The sequence below is a fragment of the Siphateles boraxobius genome, unplaced genomic scaffold, assembly GCF_051911475.1.
Source record: "Siphateles boraxobius isolate OS27281-9 unplaced genomic scaffold, OSU_SipBor_1 76, whole genome shotgun sequence".
In the NCBI taxonomy this organism is placed as follows: Eukaryota; Metazoa; Chordata; class Actinopteri; order Cypriniformes; family Leuciscidae; genus Siphateles; species Siphateles boraxobius.
Genome location: NW_027509204.1, coordinates 3,403,602 through 3,426,217, shown reverse-complemented (window position 1 = coordinate 3,426,217; position 22,616 = coordinate 3,403,602). Strand labels below are relative to the sequence as shown.

At 41.1% G+C, this 22,616-nt stretch overlaps 1 protein-coding gene across 1 annotated transcript in view; it reads right to left on the bottom strand.

Annotated features, from left to right (window-relative positions):
* Positions 1–22,616, bottom strand: part of opn7b (opsin 7, group member b) — a 140,017-nt gene that overhangs the window by 37,131 nt on the left and 80,270 nt on the right. The gene's annotated exons all lie outside the window — the stretch shown is intronic.

Below are 22,616 nucleotides of genomic sequence, written 5' to 3'. Positions count from 1 at the left end.
GCAGATGCCTTCGTTCCCTATCTATGTGGAAAAAAGCTTGGTTTCTGTCCCAAGGTCCAGTGTTAGGAGCGTCATGTCGCCGAAAAACCGTTTCGACAGACGCCTCCCTCACGGGCTGGGGCGCGGTCATGGACGGCCGCTTTACGACAGGTCTATGGCAGGACCATCATTCCTCCTGGCACATAAACTGCCTGGAGATGTTGGCGGTGTTCCGAGCTCTGAGGAGCTTCCTGCCAGACCTCAAGGGTCATCATGTCCTTGTGAGGTCAGACAATATGTCGGTAGTGGCCTATATAAACCATCAGGGTGGTCTGAGGTCTCGCCCTCTATGCAGACTGGCGCATCAGATCCTCCTGTGGTCACAGGGGAAACTGTTATCTCTAAGAGCAACATACATCCCAGGGAGTCAAAATCAGGGAGCAGACATCCTGTCGAGACAGGGGCTGAGGCCCGGGGAATGGAGACTCCACCCCGAGGTGGTGGAGTCAATATCTCAGAGGTTCGGCCCAGTGGAAGTGGACCTATTCGCGTCTCGAGAGACGACCCATTGTCCACTGTGGTTTTCCCTCACTCATCCAGCCCCGCTGGGGTTGGATGCCATGGTGCAGACGTGGCCGAGGCTGCGTCTGTATGCATTTCCCCCGATTGCTCTGCTCCCGGGAGTTCTAGAGAGGGTCCGTCGCGACGGGATCAGCCTACTGCTGGTAGCCCAGTTGTGGCCGGCCCGAGTATGGTTCTCAGACATTATATCGCTCCTAGACGGCCCTCCGTGGGAGATTCCCCTCAGGAGGGACCTGCTGACACAGGCAGAGGGCTCAATATTTCACCCTCGGCCCGAGTAATGGAAACTGTGGGTCTGGCCCCTGAGCGGTCACAGTACCTAGAGGCCGGCCTATCAGCTGGAGTAGTGGAGACCATACTCAGCTCTAGAGCCCCATCCACGAGGAAATTGTACGGCTTAAAGTGGAATGTCTTTACCAATTGGTGTAGAGAGCGTGAGGTGGATCCAGTTAACTGCCCAGTGGCTTCAGTTCTGGAGTTCCTCCAAGATCGCTTTTCAGCTGGTCTTACCCCGTCCACACTCAAGGTGTACGTGGCTGCCATTGCGGCTTTCCACGCTCCTCTGGGTGATGGGCCTCTGCGGAGACAGCAGTTGGTCGTAAGTTTCCTCCGTGGGGCTTGGATGATGAGACCTGCGGCTCGTACCAGGGTTCCCACATGGGACCTGGCAGTGATTCTCGAAGGGCTGGCCGAGGCCCCCTTCAAACCACTGGAGTCGGCTGAGGCCAAGAACCTTTCCCTGAAGGTGGTTTTTCTGTTGGCCATTACCTCTCTGAGGAGGCTAGGGGATCTCCAGGCGCTCTCCATATCTAATGGGTGCCTGGAGTTTGCTCCAGGCGACATTAAAGCCATCCTACATCCTAGGCTGGGCTATTTGCCTAAGGTGCCATCTAATGCGGCACGGCCTACGGTTCTGCAGGCATTTCATCCTCCACCTCACGTGACGGCGGATGAGGAGAGACTCCATCTGCTCTGCCCTGTCAGAGCTCTAAAAATTTACATTCAGAGGTCCTCTTCATGGCGGAAGTCAGACCAGTTGCTGGATTGTCCATGCTATTTCCTTGGCCTACCAGGTGCGCAATCTGCCTTCACCTTTGGCCGTGAGGGCTCATTCAACCAGAGGCATGGCGTCCTCTAGAGCAGTGTTTCCCAAACTTTTTTCAGTCGAGGCACCCTTTGAAAATGTTAAAAAAGTTGTGGCACCCTACACTAGTGTTGTCACGATACTACTTTGATACTATACCTTGAAATGTATTGATTTTCAATACCACAGGGAATAACTGCCGTATATAGGCCTACTGTCATATAGATATTTTTTAATATTATCAATTTTTTTGTCCATCCATTTAAAGTCTAGGAAATCATTAATTTCTTCTCCAGCGATCACTTTACATGATGACATATTTAATTAAGGCTTTTATTCATAATTCAGCAAAACATTGCCCAATTACCATTGCAAATCTCACCAAAATGTTTGCTCACTCAGTGTAGGCCTATTTGTGTTTTTATATTGGGCTAATCTTGTTATAATTGCACAAGATAGCTTGTTTTTAATATATTTTATAATGTAATAATTTCACAGTTAATCTCCAAATTAATGTATAAACAACATAAAGAAGTATATTTTAAATAATTGTTTAATGGCATCTTTTTTATGAATGAAGCCCAGTATCACTGATACCAATACTGCTACTTGAATGAAGTTATCAAACATTTTACAGTCTTCACTAAATAAATAATAAATTAAATATAGATGAATCCTTATTAAAGCTACAAGCGTTCTTTAGTCAAGAGCAGTGAGTAATTTTCTCTGTTACCTGTTCTTTGATTCTGTTGTCACTGCTGCACTTGTTTATCTCACACGCGTCCCATCTTCTCAGAACTCTAATTTAAGACTTTAACTAATTTAAGACTGCTCTCATGAGGATACTCAACAAAACGGACATTTTGGCATAACTGTGTGTTATTATTCGTTCAAGCACGAAAGAGAAGTCGATTCTGGCACGCGATGCGCGTCGTCCTGTGTCAGCAGGACATTCACAGACAGCGCGTTCTCTTTTGTCTTTTCGCGGTTGCATGGTTTAAAAGCATTTGCATGAATAAGAACGTGATTATATAATGTAACGCTAGCCAAAGGATGACAGAAAAAACGGATGCTGCGTTAATTGTGTTTAAATATTTTTTAACGCGTTAAACTGAAAAACATTAATCGCACGCGTTACCGTTGCCAGCAGCACGGACATAACCGATGTGTTTGTGAATATGCGGCAAGACGGACGTTGTGACAATGTTTCGTGTGTATTTGACCGTAAGCGCAACAAGCCATGAAAAAGAGGCAGCTTTATGTGTGGACGCTGGGAATGAAGCACGAGAATGAAATCATGCGGAAATCGCAATTCAACGAACGCAGAAAACGTATGATTTGCATTTTTTATTATGAATTTGTGTGCATTATTTGTTGTTATTAGACGCTTCCGACGATGCGAGATTGATGATACATTTATTTTATTTTTTTTACACATTTTAGCAATTTTAAATGTTTAATGGAGTTTTTACACGGCACCCCTGCTCTCGCCAGAAGGCACCCCAGGGTGCCGCGGCACCCCGTTTGGGAAACACTGCTCTAGAGCCCTCCTCTCGGGGGCCCCAATCCAAGAGGTCTGCGATGCAGCAGGATGGGCCACCCCCCACACCTTTATTAGGTTTTACAGTCTGGACATCCCGTCTACGCCTGGCACTCTCGTGCTCTCGTCCTAAGTGTGCCTGTGAGCAGCTTCACACTAGGACAGGCAGGGCGCGTTGTGGCATAGTGGGTACTCGTTCCCCCAAAGTGTCGTTCAACGCAGTCCGAGTTCCCTCGAAAGGGAACGTCCTCGGGTTACGACTGTAACCCTTGTTCCCTGAGAAGGGGAACGAGGACTGCGTCCTTTCGCCACGCCTTCCCCTGCCTGGGAGCGCTTGCTTCATCACAGAAGCTGACATCTCATGTGTGCCGGCGTCCTTTATAGCTTCTGCTTGTATGCCGTCACTCATTACGTCATTACGCAGCACCAATTAGAGATTGGCTCAGTTTCATTCATACTTCAGAGGCGCTACCCTGAGGGGCGTTCCCCCAAAGTGTCGTTCGACGCAGTCCTCGTTCCCCTTCTCAGGGAACAAGGGTTACAGTCGTAACCCGAGGACGTTAAGTTAAGTTGCTTCTTATGAGTTAACTGACCAATTATAATAATTTATTTCCATGAAAAATGTGGTTGAAAAGGCAAAGAAATTGACATAACCATCGTCATTATCATCAAGCCAGTTAGATTTCAATTTCGTGATCCACTGTCATATTACTCATGAAACCTGCTTGTGGCTCATGCAACAGGTGAAGGTTAAGTTTTTGGCCAAACAGTCTAAACTATTGAAAGATCTCAAAACAAGTGAACGACTAAATGACAAGAAAGTATATACTGTATATCTAAATTTTTATAAATATTGATTTGAACAACAGCCTCATCTGCAGATGAAGAAAACACAGCAATGGTAAAACATGAAGGAATTTCCTTCATGTTGTACCATTGCTGTGTTTTCTTCATCTGTTTCAACCTCACTAAATATTACAATAGACATTTTTCTACTTTCATGAGTTGGTATATTCATATAATATTTGAAAATGTTGAATTAACTGAAATTAATTATTCCTGATATTTCATTTTATTCTCGATTTATATAGAACGCCTCTGCAGAACCGGAGTCTGAAGCACATGTGAAATCAAGGGAGTTCTATTGGTCAACAGCAGTCCTATGACATCACATGGAGTGCCTATGCATTACGCATAAAAGGGCACATGCATTACACATCATGAACTTCGAGTTCAAGTTCATGAAGGAAGACACACAGGCATTCCCGAAGCATGGCAACATGAGACAGCATATCTTTCCCTTCTTATGGTTACATACTTAACCCTAAGAACGTTCCTTTTCGAGGGAACTCAGCGGGGCATCATGGTGTTAATGCAAATGGGGACCGTTTATACACACTATGCCATACTGGAAAAATTCCTGCATACCAAGATGTGAAAAAAGACCAAGCACAATCTTAGCGAGTCAGAACACTACACAACTTAACTTAAAACAGCCTAACTAAGCGTCAACATCCAGTTAGGACACGTCCAGGGAGACATAGTAAATGCCTAAATGTGCCACAGAAACCCCCGAACTGACAAATGTACAAAGAAAATATTTCCAGTGTTTTCACTGACCAACTTAATTGTATTTTGTAAATATAAACAAATTTTGATTTTGATGGCTGCAAGACAGAGGACAGAGGCAGGTTTACCATTGGGTCACATGACCTTAACTTTTAATTACACTTTGTAAATGTTTGGTAATTGAGGATACTAATTGTTGAAGTTTTGCAAGTGGAATTCTTCCAATCTCGTCTGATATAAGACATCTATCTGCTCAACAGTCTGTGGTCATTGTCTGATTCTCCTTTTCATGACGGGCCATACATGTTCACTTAGAGACAGATATGGACTGCCTGGCAATGTCTTGCTTCCCAGGAAAGAAGTCATCTTGATGGCAGTATAAGTCTCTATACAATCGAAATATATGTCTCCATGCCAATATGGCTATATTTAACACAGTAGCTTGACAGTTTCTAATGTAGTGCTATCTGAGAGCTCAAAGGTCACTCACATTCAACAGAGGCCTCCTACCAAGACCTACATGTACTGACATTTTTCTGGTTTCCCTGAATATTTCCACAATATTATGCAAGGTAGATGGTGTAAAACATACATTCTTTGCAATCTTGCATTGAGAAATGTGATTTTTTTTTAATTGTCTGACAATTCTCTCATGACATTTGGCACAAAGTGGTGAGCCATTACCCATCTTTGCTTGCAAAGTCAGAGAAGCCATTTTGCACCCTCACCTATTACCAATTCACCTGCTAATTGTGGACTGTTTAAAAAACTGTTTAACTTGGATAATATATAATCTTTTATTTTTTCCCTTTGCCTCTGTCCCAACTTTTTTGTAGTGTGTTGCAGCCATCAAAAATCTAAAATTTGTTTCCAAAATACAATTATGTTGGTCAGTGAAAACATTGGAAATCTTTTTTTGTACATTTGTCAGTTAAAAAAAGATTCAAGAGAATTAACAAATCACAGATTGTGGTATTTATTGCATTTTACAAAATGTTTCAACTCTTCTGGAAATGGGTTTTGTATATACTCACATATAACAATCGATTCAGAGATGTAGGGACTAGATTAGCACTCGTGAAAATGTTCTCTGCCTCTCTGTGCCACTTCTAGCGGACTTGTAGTTCTAGGAGATAGTTACAGAGGAAGCATCTCCAGAAGTGGTCTGCTAAAAACTGACTATGTCTCCACCTCCTTTTGCTCAGCAACTCTGATTCTGGGTATATTTCTTGAGGTAGTGATGAGTCAGGGCCCCATAAGTAGCATTTTTGGAGTAACTGCTCAGGGTGTGCTACATCTGAGGATGTATATCCGGGTGGTTTTGAATTGAGGTTGCCTTTTAGCTCAACGACCACGGTACGTCAGACTTCTTTCGTCATGATTTGAGTCCCTATAGTAGAACAGAGGGCAGACTTCAGGGATCTAATCTCTCTTTCCCAGCAGCCTCCGAGGTGTGATGCGCCTGGGGGGATGAACTTGAAACTAATCTGGTGGCTGGCTAATTGCACCTGGAGGGAAGTATGGAGCTCAGTGACCTATCGCCTCCTCTGAAATTTGTAATCTTGGTCTGATATGATTTAAAATGGATTGCCTCTGCGGGAGATGAATCTTGGGAGGACCATTAAGAATGAATCTGTGTCCATCTGGTAGAGCAGGTCCAGGTATACATCTCTCTTTGTCAGACACTAAAACCCCCATCTCTGCCCAAAATTGGATGAGGTCAGGGCAGAAGCAATCCACTCCAGTGGAGTAAAAGGCCGGTTAATTGATTGATTGATTGATTTTATTTAAACACTTAAATATAAAAATAAAAAAACATGGAACAGTACTCTGTGTCATACATTAAAAATACATAAATAGTCAGGGATGACATAATAAAGCCCAAAGACTTATTTCCATTGTGGTCCCTATAAGGGCAGGCAGGGGCACAGATGACACTAGAAACGGGGGGGACATGACTCCGTCCCTCGCCCTCATTATCCCTACGAAAGGCGACAAAAATCGGTAGAACAGAGGATTAACCAGTGTTTTCGCTATGTACATTAGCCAAAGTAGTGTCCCGGCCCGCCGCTGCTTCAGAATCGGGTCGGGGCAGACGCAGGCTGACACACAATAATAATCCTCACCGGTCACCATTACTTTGTTTGTACCCCCGTTCTCACTACACGCTGTTCTGTGGTATATACACACACGATGCCATCATGCCACCGACGTTTACACACTCTCCCTCTGTGTGTGTGTGTGTGTGTGTGCTACGACTCCTGAGTGACGTCGCCGGGGTCCTATGAGGGGCTGGTAGCTGCGTCAATCGTGCCTGTAGGAGCGGACCGGTAACCATAGTGATCATATACCATCCATGACTGAGCTGAGTCGGTGATTTTCTGAACTGAAAAAATTGACTGTATAAATGCCACATAAAGGCAATGAAGAGACAAAAAACAATCACCTCGTTCTTTCAAAAACCAAACAATGTAAGTATCCTATGCCTGTTGACTTTCCCAGATGTGGCAGATTAGATATTGGTAAGGGGAATAGCTAGTCTGACAATAATGGCAAGAACGCTTTTGCACTTAGTAAACACAGCAAAATGTGGAGACCATAACTATGCATTTAGGTGAGTGTACAGAGGCAAATAATGAATGAACACAAAAAGAATGGTTGGATAAACCAAACAATTTATCGTTGTCAGGGAATAATGTTTTATCTTATAATTTAACCCATTGTACTGTATAAATTGACTGAGGTATGTTCACTGTCGTGTAAGCCACTATAAAAATAATTATAATAAGTAAATTTGTGTGGTTCAAGGTTTATGCAAACAACAAATAAAGGCCTACATAAACTTTTGACATCCTCTTATAGCAGGAAATCATGTTTTTTTATTGTACGGACTGGAGCAACGGAGGATATAGATTCTTTGAAATTCTTTAAATTATGGGCCATGAAAAACATTTCTTAATATGTCATACATCATTTGAAAGATATTTCTAATCTATAAATTGCAACAAACTTGTAATTAACACTTAAATTAAAAAATTTGTTCTTAGACATTTTTGAAATAGTAGTTTGAGCCATTCATTTCACATTGTTGTGAAATTCTATAGAGGTACAGAGAGTTAACTGAAATTATAAGATTTTAAAATGTTGTCCTCCTGGCCTGCAGGCAATTTCTGATGACAGTAAGGCCCTAGTCAGTCAGGTGAGGATCTGCAGGAGGGCAGCCACAAAAAATACTTTGGTGAAGAAGACATGAAGTGTTGGTGGGTGATTGCCATACTAGTAAAATAACAGTCTGATCATGCATTGCTAGTGGTTATCAGGTAGGCCTTTGTTTACATTTGTTCATTGTTCTTTATCCATGATTTCAAATAAGAATCCCCCAATGGCTTTTTAGTGCAAATCATTAGCCCAAATTATGCAAAGTAACTAATTGAGCACTAGTTAAAGCCCAAATTACGCAAAATAACGAATTGAGTTTAAATCATTTGCTGACAGCGTGGTCCCCCCCAGTTAAAAAATCCTATCTGCGCCACTGAGGGCAGGGGGAGAGGACAGATGGCAGCAAATCACACAGCAATCATTCATCATACATTAAACAAATTCATCCATATTATACAGAAAAATTTACCATAAAAATAGACAATGATATTATAATGACTACGATTGGCACCTAAGCCATACTTTCAAACCCTGTTTAAAACTGCCTATGCTTCTTTCTGTCTTGAGTGTACCAGGTAACCGGTTCCAAAGGGTAGTTCCAGCATAAAGAAAAGACTAATTTAATACTAATCTGGGGGGTACAAAATCCGTTGAGCTTTAGATCATTTATATATAGTAGAAAGAAAAGTGGACAAGCTTCCTGGCAACTGATGAGAAATACTTATTAAAGCTATCTGCCACTATCTCCTTCTCTGATATAATGTTGTTGCCAAGATCTAGAGTAATATTAGTGTTTTTTGTTTTTAGCCTTTTACTGTAGCCAAATTGCTTAAGGGATTTCCATAACTTTCCTGAGTCATCTCTGTATTCAGCAATTGTTTCATTGAAATATGCCTTTTAGTATTAACCTCTAATCTGTTAATTTCATTTTATGGCTTTAATAATCAGCCCAACTCTGCTCATCCTTGTTTTCTCTGAATTTCCCATACTTCCTATTTCATAGCCTAATTGCCTCAAGGACGACATAATTTACCCAGGGTTCTGTTCTCTGCTTTATTCTAATTACTTTATATAGGGCTATTTTATCTATCGCTTCTAAAAACATGCTTTTAAATAAGCACCATGCCCTGTTCATATCACTACATAGCAAAACCTTAGACCAGTTCATTTTATTTAAATAGCCATTCAGCGCTTCTTTGCTATACTTTTTCAGTGACCGGGTTTTTATAAAAGTATAACAGTTGAACACTGCTTGCTTGATCTTTCTAGTACAGAAAATAATAGAATGGTCACTCAACCCATATTTTATAACCCCGCTTTCAGTTATCCAAGATTTGTCTGAGACTAGGACAAGGTTAATCGTGGTTTGGGTGGTAGAGCACACACGTGTAGGTTCATTAATCAGCTGATGTAAACTACAGGAGCGACATAAATTCATCAATGCTTTATATCCCAACAACATCACTTTTCTGAAAATCAGTGTTGAAATCCCCCAACATGATAACTTCAGATTTAACCATGTCCATGCAATTCGTGCAAAAATCCTCTAAAAGTTCACAAAACTGTGTTTGATCAGGCGGTCTGTAACATGCGCAAATTAGTATGGGCTTACTCTTCGGTAGCAAAATATCCAACCAGACCGCTTCAACCTGGTCACTATTTAAGCATTCTATGATTAACACCAATGTCCACACTTACATATATATATATATATACACCCCTCCACATTTACGGTTTCGATCTCTCCTAATTACCAAATAGTTCTCCAATTCAATTTCAGCGTCCGTAATGGAGCCATCCAGCAATGTCTCGGTAGAAAAAAAAATTCCCACCTTTCTGCTTTTACTGAGGTGTCGGATCTCTGTGATTTTCAGGAAAAGGCTTCTGACATTGAGATGAAGCAGGTGTAGTCCTCTCACCGACATGAAAGAATCCCGATTCGATATCTCTTTGTAGACACCCTCCATCTCTTCCAAGAGTGACTGCTCCACGGGGGCCTGTGGATCCAATCTCCTTGCCTGCTCCGCACTGCGCTCCCGGATCACTGTCACGTCTCCCAGCTCCGGATCTCCACCACTTCTCCCGGCGCCTCCACGCACGTTTCCACTCCCTTCAGCGACACTCATGGATAGGAGTTTGTCCCGGGCGTTTGGATGTCTAGGGCAAACTCTCGCACATGCCGAGGGCCTACTTGACATCGTATTCCTTGGTCCATGTTCCCACATCGGGCCCGGGCATTGATGTATATCTCCAGATAATAATAGGCAGATACAAAGTATCATTTCGTCGCCATTCACTTGCCTTTTGACGCCACCTTTATCATTACGCTTGGCTGGATACCAACAAGGATAGAGAAATGTGTCCACGAGGATTTTCTTCCCATAACCAAGTTGTTTTTTAAGTAAAAGTTTATTTGAGTGAGCATAGCAACTATGTAAATGCCCACTGAAACCGATTTTAGGGCCGTTTTCTAAAAAGTTAATAATAAATATGTATGCTAAAAGCACCACAAGCACACCACACTTGCCACACTTGCCAACTGCCATCTTGAAAAGGATGAAGCAAGCGCAGTCTCGAAAAAGTTAGATGGGCCAGCTTGGGAATGCTGGGCTGGCGATCTTCAGGAAGTAGTCGCACCTGATGAAACATACCTCTAATGTCACTACTCAATGCGACAGTATGTTCACAAAACCTCAGGAGGACAGACATCATTTTATCAGATCATCAGACATCAGATTTATCAGACATCAGACATCAGATTTATCAGATTTATCAGACATCAGACATCAGATTTATCAGATTTATCAGACATCAGATACTTATATGTAGATTTATTTATTTATTTATAATATTCAAAACACTGTAAATAGGTTCATAATCTGTAAATCTGAAAATGTCTATTCTGACTAAACCCAACTGTGATAGTTTTATTCTCATATATTTATATTTTTATTTTTTATTCTTATAATTTGTAGTATTATGTTTCATGTTGTATTTGTATTTGTATATGTCCACTGGAAGCCTCAATACCAAAACAAATTCCTTGTGTGTGCAAGCACACTTGGCAATAAAGCTCTTTCTGATTCTGATTCTGATTCTGATTCTGATCAGGGAAGGGCCCAGTGTGGGGCCAGGGAGGTTCAATTGGTTGAGATTCTTCCCTCCATGTCAGAATGAATAGTTAAAGACAACCCTGTTCTTACCATTATGTTGTGTGGTGTGTGGTGTGTGTGTTAGACCCAATTGGGGGACCCACTTGGGGGACCAAGTGGACCAACTCTTCAGCTTGGTCCACTTGATCTGGAAGTATCAATTGTGCATATCCTGCTCCTTCAACTTGTTCATCTCCACATGGTAGGCTCGTGCTTGTGCTGGATCCCTGGCTAATCGCCGTTCTATTCCTCGGAGACAAGGCAGAGTGGTATTTGGGGAGGCTTGCAGTACCCGTTATCGGGCTACTATATCTACTGCAACTCTTGTAGTCTTGGACAGGAGCAGTGACATGGCCTCTAAATCTTACTTCGAGCGGGTTTCTTACGTTGAGTTTCTCACTGCAGTAAGGAAGAAGTTGGCACAATTAATCAATTTGTCTGTACAGGTCAGTATACGAATCTGAAGTAGCTGGGAAAAGTCAATGCTGGTTGGAAAGACGATGGTTGATCTTTTGAGTGGGAGGTTGCAGGGTCTTTATGGCGGCAGGACCATTCGGCGGGCATAGACAGAATGGCTATGGGGTGATGAGTTGAGGGTAATTCGACCCTATAAGGAGGAGTGGTTGGACGGATTCAACATGTGGCAACTGTGTAGTTGGCAATATCTACGTTGTAACTCGTCAACTGGATATGTATGCTCGGCTAATCCCAGTGTCTCTGCTGTAAAGGCATGACGAATCCTGAATAAGGTCTTGGGTTGGGACGCTGGTGACACTGTAAAGGTCACCGATGGACCTAGCAGAATGTGGAGGGCTTGTCGGACTGTACGCAGTACAAGTTCTTCTGATCTAGCTTGGATCGAGGCAGAGGGATGGGCCTGGCATCTGTAGTGATATGTGGAGTATGGACGTGGGGTTGAGGAACAGGAAAGATGTACTCTGTGGATGGCGACTGTTCCGATCACCCACTGCAAGTAGGCTCAACTGTGCTTCCAGGACATCATTCCTCTCCTCCAGTTTCCTTATCTGCTCAAAGGAATGACATTGCAGTCCCTCAGTCTCCTTCCGCAACTTCTGGAACACTAGTAGGACACTGTAGCCGCTCCTCGTGATTCTGAATCATCACTCATCTCAGGGGAAGAATCTACTCTCTGTATTGACTGTAGCCTCTGTTGATGATCAGTGAGCTTGAAAATCTGACAGGTAACTAGGGAGCCGCATTGCTCGTCTGGGTCTGACTGTGGGCTCAGGAAGGTGAGGTCTCGGACCTGGTTCAGTCTAATGCATCATTCTTATGGAAGCTCCCCAATCCGGCTCGAAGGACCATTTGTGGGGGAGACTAGTGTGGATGTTAGTGGATATTGAGCAGACATAAGTCTTCTAGTCAGAGATGAAGTGTACTTTAATGGCTTGAGGCTTCTAGAGGCATTTACAGTCATAGAATTTGGTTGAGTGAACTATTGTAGTACTATAAGTAGCAGAGGATATGGCAGAGTATTACAGAGTAGTTTGGAGTGTAACACAGTATGAGTGGTTCTAAACAAACAGAATACAATACAAATCAATACTCAATTAGAAATTAATAGTAATGACAATAATTAAATGAATCAGTCACTTATACATACAGTATATATATATATATATATATATATATATATATATATTTACTACTTATACATGATAAATTCAGACATGTATGGACTAAATTAGCACTCGAGAAAATGGCGTCACATTCTCTGACATTTTATTTTAAATAAATAACACAGACATATAACTTTTTTCACTGCAGGGTGGGGGTTTTGTGAATGACTGTCATTCCAATTCTGTGGAAATCTGTGGAGACCTTTGCAGGCGAAGATTCTGTGGGGTATAAATCAGTGCCAGCAGCAATATGACTAAAGATAACAATGTTCAATAAATAATTTAATCTATTAATAATAATAATGACTACAAATAATTTCTGAGTATTAAATCTTCTTTTATGGTTGTATCTTTTACATTTTGTGTAAATTTGTTTTCACTTGATGTTTTTTTATTTCTAAGAAAGCTGAACAATGTCTCTTGCAGAAGTGAAGCCTGGGGTGAAGATTGAAGATAACACACCTGTGGATGGTGGTGATTGTAATCACTTGGCTCACTCCAGCTGCCTCTGGCAAACGATGTTCATAAACAGAGTTTTTAAAATACCTATTCCAGGCAGATTTGCTGCCAAAGGATGGGAAAAGTGTGAATTAAGCTGATTGTGCCTAAAGACACTAAACACAAATCAGTTTAGAATCAGCACACTCTCAGTTAGACCATGAAACCCACAGAAGTGTCATATCCTTAATAAACCTCAAACCTCATTCATCAGCAACAGAAGTTGATAAACAAAGTTTAAATATAGCTGCGAGCAGCGATTGCGGGCCCAAGCCGGTGGCACCTTTACCTAAAGGCACTGGGGTGGCGGTGCCGCCAGCTTTGGCCCTTCATCGCTGCTCGCAGCTATATTTATATATATATATATATATATATATATATATATATATATATATATATATATATATATATATATATATATATAAAAACAAGCCGCCACCCCGGTGCCTTTAGGGTTATTGTGCACGACGTGCAAATACGTAACCCCCGCTTTGACTGTTGAAAAGAAGTGTGCTGTAGAGCTTGCATCAGTGTGGGCTCTGCAAAAGTGCGCATCGAGGGCACAAAGTATGCGTGAGCAACCTTCTGAAACCTAAAATGAAAAATGGGACAGCCTACTGTCTCATGGATTTAACGGACACATGAAATAAGTACACAAGACCGAAAATTCATATGAAGTGTGCCATTTGGGGACAGGGCCTATGATCGTGAACCACAACAGCCACATATATGAGATCATTTAAATTTACAGTAATTTTTAGGGCAATATGTTTTGCAGCACTTCAATGTGTAAATCCAGAAGCCCAGTATTTATCTGGAGGTCTTTGTCCTTTGCCTGTCAACCTGGTTTGTCTCTGACTTTTCTGTTCTGCCCTGTTTGCCAGTGTTCACCCTGCCTGTCTTGACCATTCTTAATAAAAAAGCTGCAAATGGTTTCCCCTGGCCTGACCCTGCCTCGATACAACACATATGCTGCATCTGCTCGCTATCTGCCGATCGGCTCTGGTAGTTCCGCTTCAGCACTGATGATGTTGTAGGAATAGTGCGCTCTGGTTGGTCTGGATTATTCTAGAATTTTTATTTTATACAGAAATAAGTTATTTATAATTCAGATGATATATATATATATATATATATATATATATATATATATATACAGACACAGAGAATATTACTTGCCTTACCTGATTAGAACAATGAAAAAATAAATTAAAAAATAACTAGGGAATCACTAAACTAAGAGAATTATTCTGATTTGATGATACACTCAAAATATTACACAAGCAATCCTTTAAATTTAATGATATACAGAACAGAACAAGAATTTTAAAAAACTATAAACAAGAAGTAACCGAAATAATGTGAAGCGAAAGTGAAAGTAAGTGGTGTTGGGCTCACGTAACTCTCTCATTAGAATCAAACTGTTTCAAAATTTGCGATGTATTTGGATGCTAAACTATAAACTAACTACTTTATTATAGGCTTTGTACTTCACTCACGTTCCAATATGTGTGTGTATGTGTGTGTGTGTGTGTGTGTGTGTGTGTGTGCGTGTGAGAGAGAAAGAGAGAGGCGGGGGCGCGATCGAACTGTGTGTGTGTGTGTGTGTGTGTGTGTGTGTGAGAGAGAGAGAGAGAGGCGCGGGCGCGATCGAACTGTGTGTGTGTGCGTGTGTGGGAGAGAGAGAGGCGCGGGCGCGATCGAACTGTGTGTGTGTGTGTGTGTGTGTGTCCTCATGAAGGGCATGCGGGTGGGATCCCTAAATGTGAATGGAATGAGGGATGGGAGAAAAAATAATGTATTATCAGAATTAATTCTTATAAAAAATGTAAGTGTTGTATTTTTACAAGAAACTCATAGCGACCAAAGTAATGAAGTTGACTGGGATCTATGGTGGAAAGGAGAGAAATCTCTTAGTCATGGTACCAGTTTAAAGGGTTAGTTCGCCCATTTAAGACATGAAGTTGTATGCAATCCTTACCAGCACTATAGTGTATACACACTGACCCACTCTGTTGTCACCCCCCTGGTCCGAGTTCTGACCGCTGGAAGTTTTTGAATGAAGTAATCCCGGCTACTTTCCGGGGCCACAAAACTGTGCGTTTTTACGTGAAAAAAAGATTTGCGTTTCAAAGCTTGATTAATTTAACACAAAAAAAACACGCCGGGCAAAATTCATACCTCAGTTTTAATGCGGCACTATTTTCCTTCCGTTTCTATCAATCCGCGCTGCTGTCAATGTCAACAGTGCGCACGTGACGATTAGCTGTTGATAGCGCGACTCGCCGACAACATGTCCGACTACGAAACTTCAGATGATGAAACTAATTTTAGCACAGTGTCAGACGGATCAGATGAAGACAGTAATTTTAACTCAACGACAAAGGGATATCTTTATGAACCGGAGTATACCGATGCCGAACTTGAGCAGATGGACAAAGAACGGGAAGAGAGAGAGCGAGAGGACAGAGAAGTTGTCCAATCTGATGGTGGGCCCACCACAGCTGTAGCAAGAGGCAGGATGAATGACAAATGGTGGTGCACTTGTTCCAATTGTGAAGTTATGCCAACAGAGGTTGAAAGCTATTGCTGCCACGAATGGGAACTCATCATGCCACAGATGCAAAACCTTTCAATTGACAAGGACGCCAACGCACCGTCTGTCTGCATTACATCCAATGACGTGTTCCCTGCGATGCTAAATGCAGGTGTCCTGGAGACGTTCTTCTACATCCCTAAAATAAATTGGAAAAAGCGACCCAAACCAGCTGGACTTGACGGTCAGATGTCGGCAGAGTAAGTGTGATCGCTCATCTTGCTTTGTAGTTTTTTATTTATTAATTTAACGTTGTCTTGACTAGTGTTGGCTATAGTCTATCTGACTGCATTATTATTATACTGAGTGGACAATAATACAATCATTAATAAATTAATAATTATATGGAGTTGACACCACGAAAATCCTTTATTCGAGATAATTTAGCTCCCGCTGAGTAGCCGATGGCAACCAGCCAAAGCTGTCTCATATTCATATTTGATACAGGAAAACGATGAAATTTGAACTTTGATCCCGGCACATCCTTGTTGTCACAGCCTGGGAATTTACAAGTTCGCACCATTGTTAATTTAATATTTTTTACCTTGTTGTCGATCGATTGTGTAAACACTATGGAAGAGCTGATCGTCACGTGCGCACTGTTGACATTGACAGCAGCGCGGATTGATAGAAACGGAAGGAAAATAGTGCCGCATTAAAACTGAGGTATGAATTTTGCCCGGCGTGTTTTTTTTGTGTTAAATTAATCAAGCTTTGAAACGCAAATCTTTTTTTCACGTAAAAACGCACAGTTTTGTGGCCCCGGAAAGTAGCCGGGATTACTTCATTCAAAAACTTCCAGCGGTCAGAACTCGGACCAGGGGGGTGACAACAGAGTGGGTCAGTGTGTATACACTATAGTGCTGGTAAGGATTGCATACAACTTCATGTCTTAAATGGGCGAACTAACCCTTTAAGTGCTGGAGTGGCATTGTAGTTTTCCCCTGTAATTAAAGCAAAAATCATTTCTAAAAAAGAGTTACAACCTGGAAGATGTTTAATTGTAAGGGCTGAAATAAGTAATCTACATTTTCTGTTTGTAAATATTTATGCACCAAATATAGGAGCAGATAGAGTACAGCTTTTTAAAAAATTAGAACTCTTTCTAAAACAGCAGCAAGATGATGATTTTATTATTATGGGTGGGGATTGGAATTGTACCTTAAATTTTACTCTAGACAGAAATGGGGAGGAACAGCATGCACAATCATCTTTCTGTTTAGACAGTATAATTGAAAGTTTGCATTTCTCAGATGTGTGGAGAGAATACAACCCTACAACACGTCAGTACACATGGGTGAAAGTCACCAACAATAGAGTTTTTGCTGCACGTTTAGATAGGATTTATGTATCAAAAAATATGAGAAATAGATTTTTAAAAACTGCTATAATACCACCATCGATTTCTGATCATAAACTTATCACAGTAGAATGCACACTAGATAGAATAATTCGTAAAAGCTGCTACTGGCATTTTAATATCAAATTATCAGAAGATAAAAATTTCTGTGAATATTTTAATGGCTTTTGGGAGACCTGGAAAAGAGAGAAGAATTATTATGAAGATATTATTCAGTGGTGGGAGGTTGGAAAAGTGCATATAAGGAATTTTTGTCAGCAATACACATCTCATTCCTCGTTGGATTTAAAAAATACATTAGATTGGCTAGAAAAAGAAGTTATGGAGATTGAAAAAGACGTGATTGAAAGTGAACCTACAAATTATAAAGATTTGTGGGAAAGGAAAAAAAATCAACTGAGCTCAATTCTAAATGAAAAGGTCAAAAGAGCACTTGTGAGGAGTAGGTTCACTGCAATAAGAGATTTGGATGGTCCTACAACTTTCTTTTTTAATTTGGAGCGTAAAGCTGGGAAAGAAAAACTAATGTTCTGCTTAAAAGACACTAATGGACATGACACCTCAGAGCCGGTGAATATGAGAGGAATTGCTGTTGATTTTTATTCTGAACTATATGCTGCTGAAATTGCAGATGAACAATGCAGAAATGATCTGTTGCAAGATCTTCCTAATATAACGCAAAGAGACAGACTTTCTCTAGAAATGGATCTTAACTTTGAGGACGTTACCAGCGCTGTCATGGGACTTTCCTCAGGCCATTTGCCTGGACTGGATGGATTACCTTCTGATTTTTATAAGACTTTTTGGAACATTATTGGAAAAGATTTTTTTTAAGGGATACTTCAAAATTGTCTAAGTAAAGGGGTCCTTCCTACAAGCTGTCAGCGTGCAGTTTTAACGCTGCTCCCCAAAAAAGGAGATTTGACACTGTTGAAGAACTGGAGGCCGGTGGCAATTTTGTGCTCGGACTATAAAATTCTCTCTAAAGTTCTAGCAAATAGATTAAATGGTGTACTGAATGGAATTGTTCACAAATATCAGTCTTATTGTATCAAAAATAGATGTATTTCTGACAATCTACATTTGGTGCGAGATTGTATAGATTTTGCTGTTGTAAATTGCACTAATGTTGGCTTTTTGTCCCTAGACCAGGAAAAGGCCTTTGATAGGGTTGATCACTTATTTCTTTTTAAGACGTTAAAAGCTTTTGGTTTTGGGGACAATTTTATTTCTGCAGTAAAAATGTTATATACTGAAGCAAAATGTATGGTAAAAATGGCTGGTGGCCTCAGCTTTCCGATAAAAGTACAGAGGGGAATTAGGCAAGGTTGTCCTCTGTCTGGTCTTCCAGACTGAGAAGAGAGTTAAAAGGGTTGAATGTCAATGCAACTTTTTTTCAGCAACCTATTAAACTTTCTGCTTATGCAGACGATGCTACTGTTTTAATTAGAGATCATAATGATGTCAAATTGTTAGAAAAGGCGATAGAGTGTTATAATAAAGCATGTTCAGCAAAAGTCAATTGGGGCAAAAGCGATGCTCTGTGGTGTGGTAAAGAACTTCAAAGTCCATTACTACCAGGTGATTTAAAATGGGGGAGGGCAGGTTTTAAATATTTAGGAGTCTTTTTAGGGACGGAAAGATTTAGGAAAAGAAACTGGGAGGGTTTAGTGGAAAAAGTGTGTGCAAGGTTGTCTTCCTGGAAATGGCTGCTACCCCAGCTGTCCTACAGGGGAAGAGTGCTTGTCTGTAACAACTTGGCCGCAGCATCTTTGTGGCACAGAATGAGGATTCTGGAACCGCCAGAGGATATGGTAAGAAGATTGCAAAAGTGCCTGGTGGATTTCTTCTGGTCGGGACAGCACTGGTTGAAGGCATCGGTGCTGTATCTACCTATACAAGAGGGAGGACAAGGACTAGTAGACATAAGATCCAGAGTCAAAGCCTTCAGACTCCAGACCGTGAAGTTTATACCTTCAAACCCTGGACGGTGTAAAGGAGTCTAAATGGCAGGAAGTGTTTGGAGCAAGCGCTTCCCCTAAAGGTAGCTGGCGGTCCCTATACAAGCCTCCTACTGAGAAGAGGACTGGAGATCTTCAGTGGAGAATTGTGCATGGTATAATAGCTACTAACAGACACAGAGCACACCTTGATCCAGAGGTAGGGGAGGGTTGCCCTTTTTGTGGGGCACAGGAAACAGTTTTCCATTTGTTTTTTAATTGTGAGAGATTGCAGATACTTTTTTCTGAATTAGAAAAGTGGTGTCAAACGTTGGGCATCGTTTTCACCCCATTGGTTTTTATTTATGGGCCAAAATATATTAGAAGTAAAAAAGAAGTAATTGTGTTACTAAACTTCTTATTTGGACAGGCAAAAATGGCCATATGGGTGTCACGTAAAGGAAAACTGAATGACACGGGGTCAACTGATGTTTTAGCAATTTTGAAAGGATTGATAAAAACACGTGTTAAAATAGAGTATGCTTATTATAAACTAGTTGACAATCTTGAGACTTTTAAATGTAAATGGGAAGTAAATCAATGTGTGTGTGAAGTGGATATTGATGGTAATCTACAAGTTAATGTTTAAGGTGTATAAATGATGCATGTGTGTGTGTATGTGTGTGTATGTGTGTATGTATGTGTATATGTATATATATGCATAGGGTATATTGTTATATTTATGGTATTTTTTTTCCCTGTTTCTAAAAGCTTAGATTGTAAAAAATTATTTGTGTAAAATAAAGAGACCCTAAAAGTCAAAACTCTCTCTCTCTCTCTCTCTCTCTCTCTCTCTCTCTCTCTCTCTCTCTCTCTCTCTCTCTCTCTCTCTCTCTCTCTCTCTCTCTCTCTCTCTCACACACACACACACACACAGTTCGATCGCGCCAACGCGCCTCTCTCGCGCGCACACACACACTCCATCTTAAGAGAGAGGCGTGCCCCAACAAACTGTGTGTGTGTGTGTGTGTGTGTGTGTGTGAGAGAGAGAGAGAGAGAAGCGCGGGCGCAATCGAACTGTGTGTGTGTGCAGGCGTGTGAGAGAGAGAGGCGCGGGCGCGATCGAACTGTGTGTGTGTGTGAACAGTGGAAACATACTCCATCATTTCTTTCATACAGGACATCATTCAGACTGCAAACTGTTTACTTATATTTGTGTACACTCGCTATAAAACACAACATCCTCAGTCACATACGTAATATATTTATATATAAATATAATTTTGGACACAAGAGGGCAGTATAGCCCTATTTATGATTTTGTGTCAGGGCAGGGAACACTCTCTGTCAGAGAGAGGGAGAGGAAATTCTCAGAATCCACATTCAAACCACAATATCTGACTTTCTGTTGGTCGGAACTAATAACTGTAAATTAGAAAGTTGTTCGGCTTAAAGAGAACAATATACACGCCAAGCTTTGTAACTGTAGGTAAAACTAACTGAGTTATAACACACTTTATGTGTCCTTTTTTAGTCATAAATTCATTTCCTCGCCACGACCAAACCGTTCGAGATATCAAAAATCCGCTGGCAATTTATCATCCTCAATGTCTTGACTTCATGCTGACCGAGTTTCGTGGTGTTTGGATTAATTCTCTAGGAGAAGTATATAAAAAATAAAAGCATGCATTTTCCAAACAACCCATAATAGCTGACTTCCTGTTGAGCTGTCGTTAAACTTAGAGCACGAAGGTTGTTCGGCCCGATGAGATCTAAATATGTACCGAGTTTCATATTATTACATGCAAGCATGTTTGATATATGGACAAGTGTTCGAATCGCATTCCAGGGGGCGCTGTCGAGCCCCCCTGCCACGCCCGGGTACCAGCTTCAGCCCGGCCCTGATGGCCGCGGGTTCTGACCTGTGTGCAAAGTTTCAAGAGTTTTCGAGCACGTTAAGGGCCCCAAAACCTTGAAAAACAAAAATAAAAGCATTCTCACTCAGCAGACAAATCCCCCTCCCCCCAAACACACGGAGAGATGTAGGGTCAGAGAGAGAGGAAGAGAAAATTCTCCAAAACATCCACATTCAAACCAAAATATCTGACTTCCTGTAGGTCTGAGCTAATAACTGTAAATTAGAAAGTTGTCCAGCTCGATATGAACAATATACATACTGAGTTTTAAGATTGTAGATAAAAGTATAGACCTAACTCCCCCTCTTTTGTCAAAAGGTGGCGCTACTGAGCCCCTGCAGCACGCCCATTTCTGAAACTTTGCACATGTCTACTGGCTAATAAATGTGATGTGTCTGTCGAGTTTCATGCAATTTCAAGTACGCTAAGAGTCTCAAAAGCATAAAAAAAAAATCTTAAAGTTTGATGCGTTACCACGGCAACAGTATCTAAGATATCAATAATCCTTTCACAGGTCTACATCTGCCGTGTGTTTACATTATACACATAAAGTTTTAAGCAAATCGGGAAAAAATAAGAGGGTGATTTAAAAGCATTTTGAAAGTGATACACTTCCTGCTGCCAGTTGGTGGCGCTATAACTTTGACTCACAATAGTCACATCCATGTGATTGGCCTCTTAAAAAATATCTGACTTCCTGTTGGGCTGGCGTAAAAAGTAAGAGTACGAAGGATATATGAAACGATGAGATCTATATGTGTACCGATTTTCATATTAATTCATGCAAGCGTGTTGATATATGGACATGTTTTCGAATCCCGTTCCAGGGGGCGCTGTCGAGCCCCCCTGCCACGCCCGGGTACCATCTTCCGTCCGGCCCTGATGGCCGCGGGTTCTGACACGTGTGCAAAGTTTCAAGAGTTTTTGAGCACGTTAAGGCCCCCAAAAGTGCCCAAAAGGTAGTAAAATAATAATAATAATAATAAATAATCCTAAGGAAAACAATAGGGCCTTCGCCTTTTCAAGGCTTGGGCCCTAATAATAAATAATCCTAAGGAAAACAATAGGGCCTTCGCCTTTTCAAGGCTTGGGCCCTAATAACTAACAAAAAGGCTTAATGTACAACAGAACCCGACAAAATGCTAATAAGTGATAACTATTTATAAAACAGACAGAAAACCCCAACACAGGTATTAAAGTGTTTTAATGTTTTTTTTTTTTTTTGGAGATTAAATAATAACAGTATCAGCCCCTGAGAATGCTGTTTTCAGTGGTGTATAAAGACCTTACTTAATGAACCGTTATATTTGTATTACCTTAGAATGGCCAGTTTCTATCTACATACACCGCGGGTCCCCTTACATTGAAATGCGCCGACATGTTTCTACAGTAGCCCTAAACGGACAAATGCGTTTCGTTACTATGTTGCTCTTTGTGCAAGGAAGCATGCATAGTTCAGCGAATAAAACACTGACACAATGATAAACAAGTAACAATAATATTCGCAAATAACATAGTTTTACTGAATAATTAAGTAAAAATAATTTCTAAATTTATCCTTTACATATTTTCTATTTTCATTTTTCTATTTTCGGCCACCG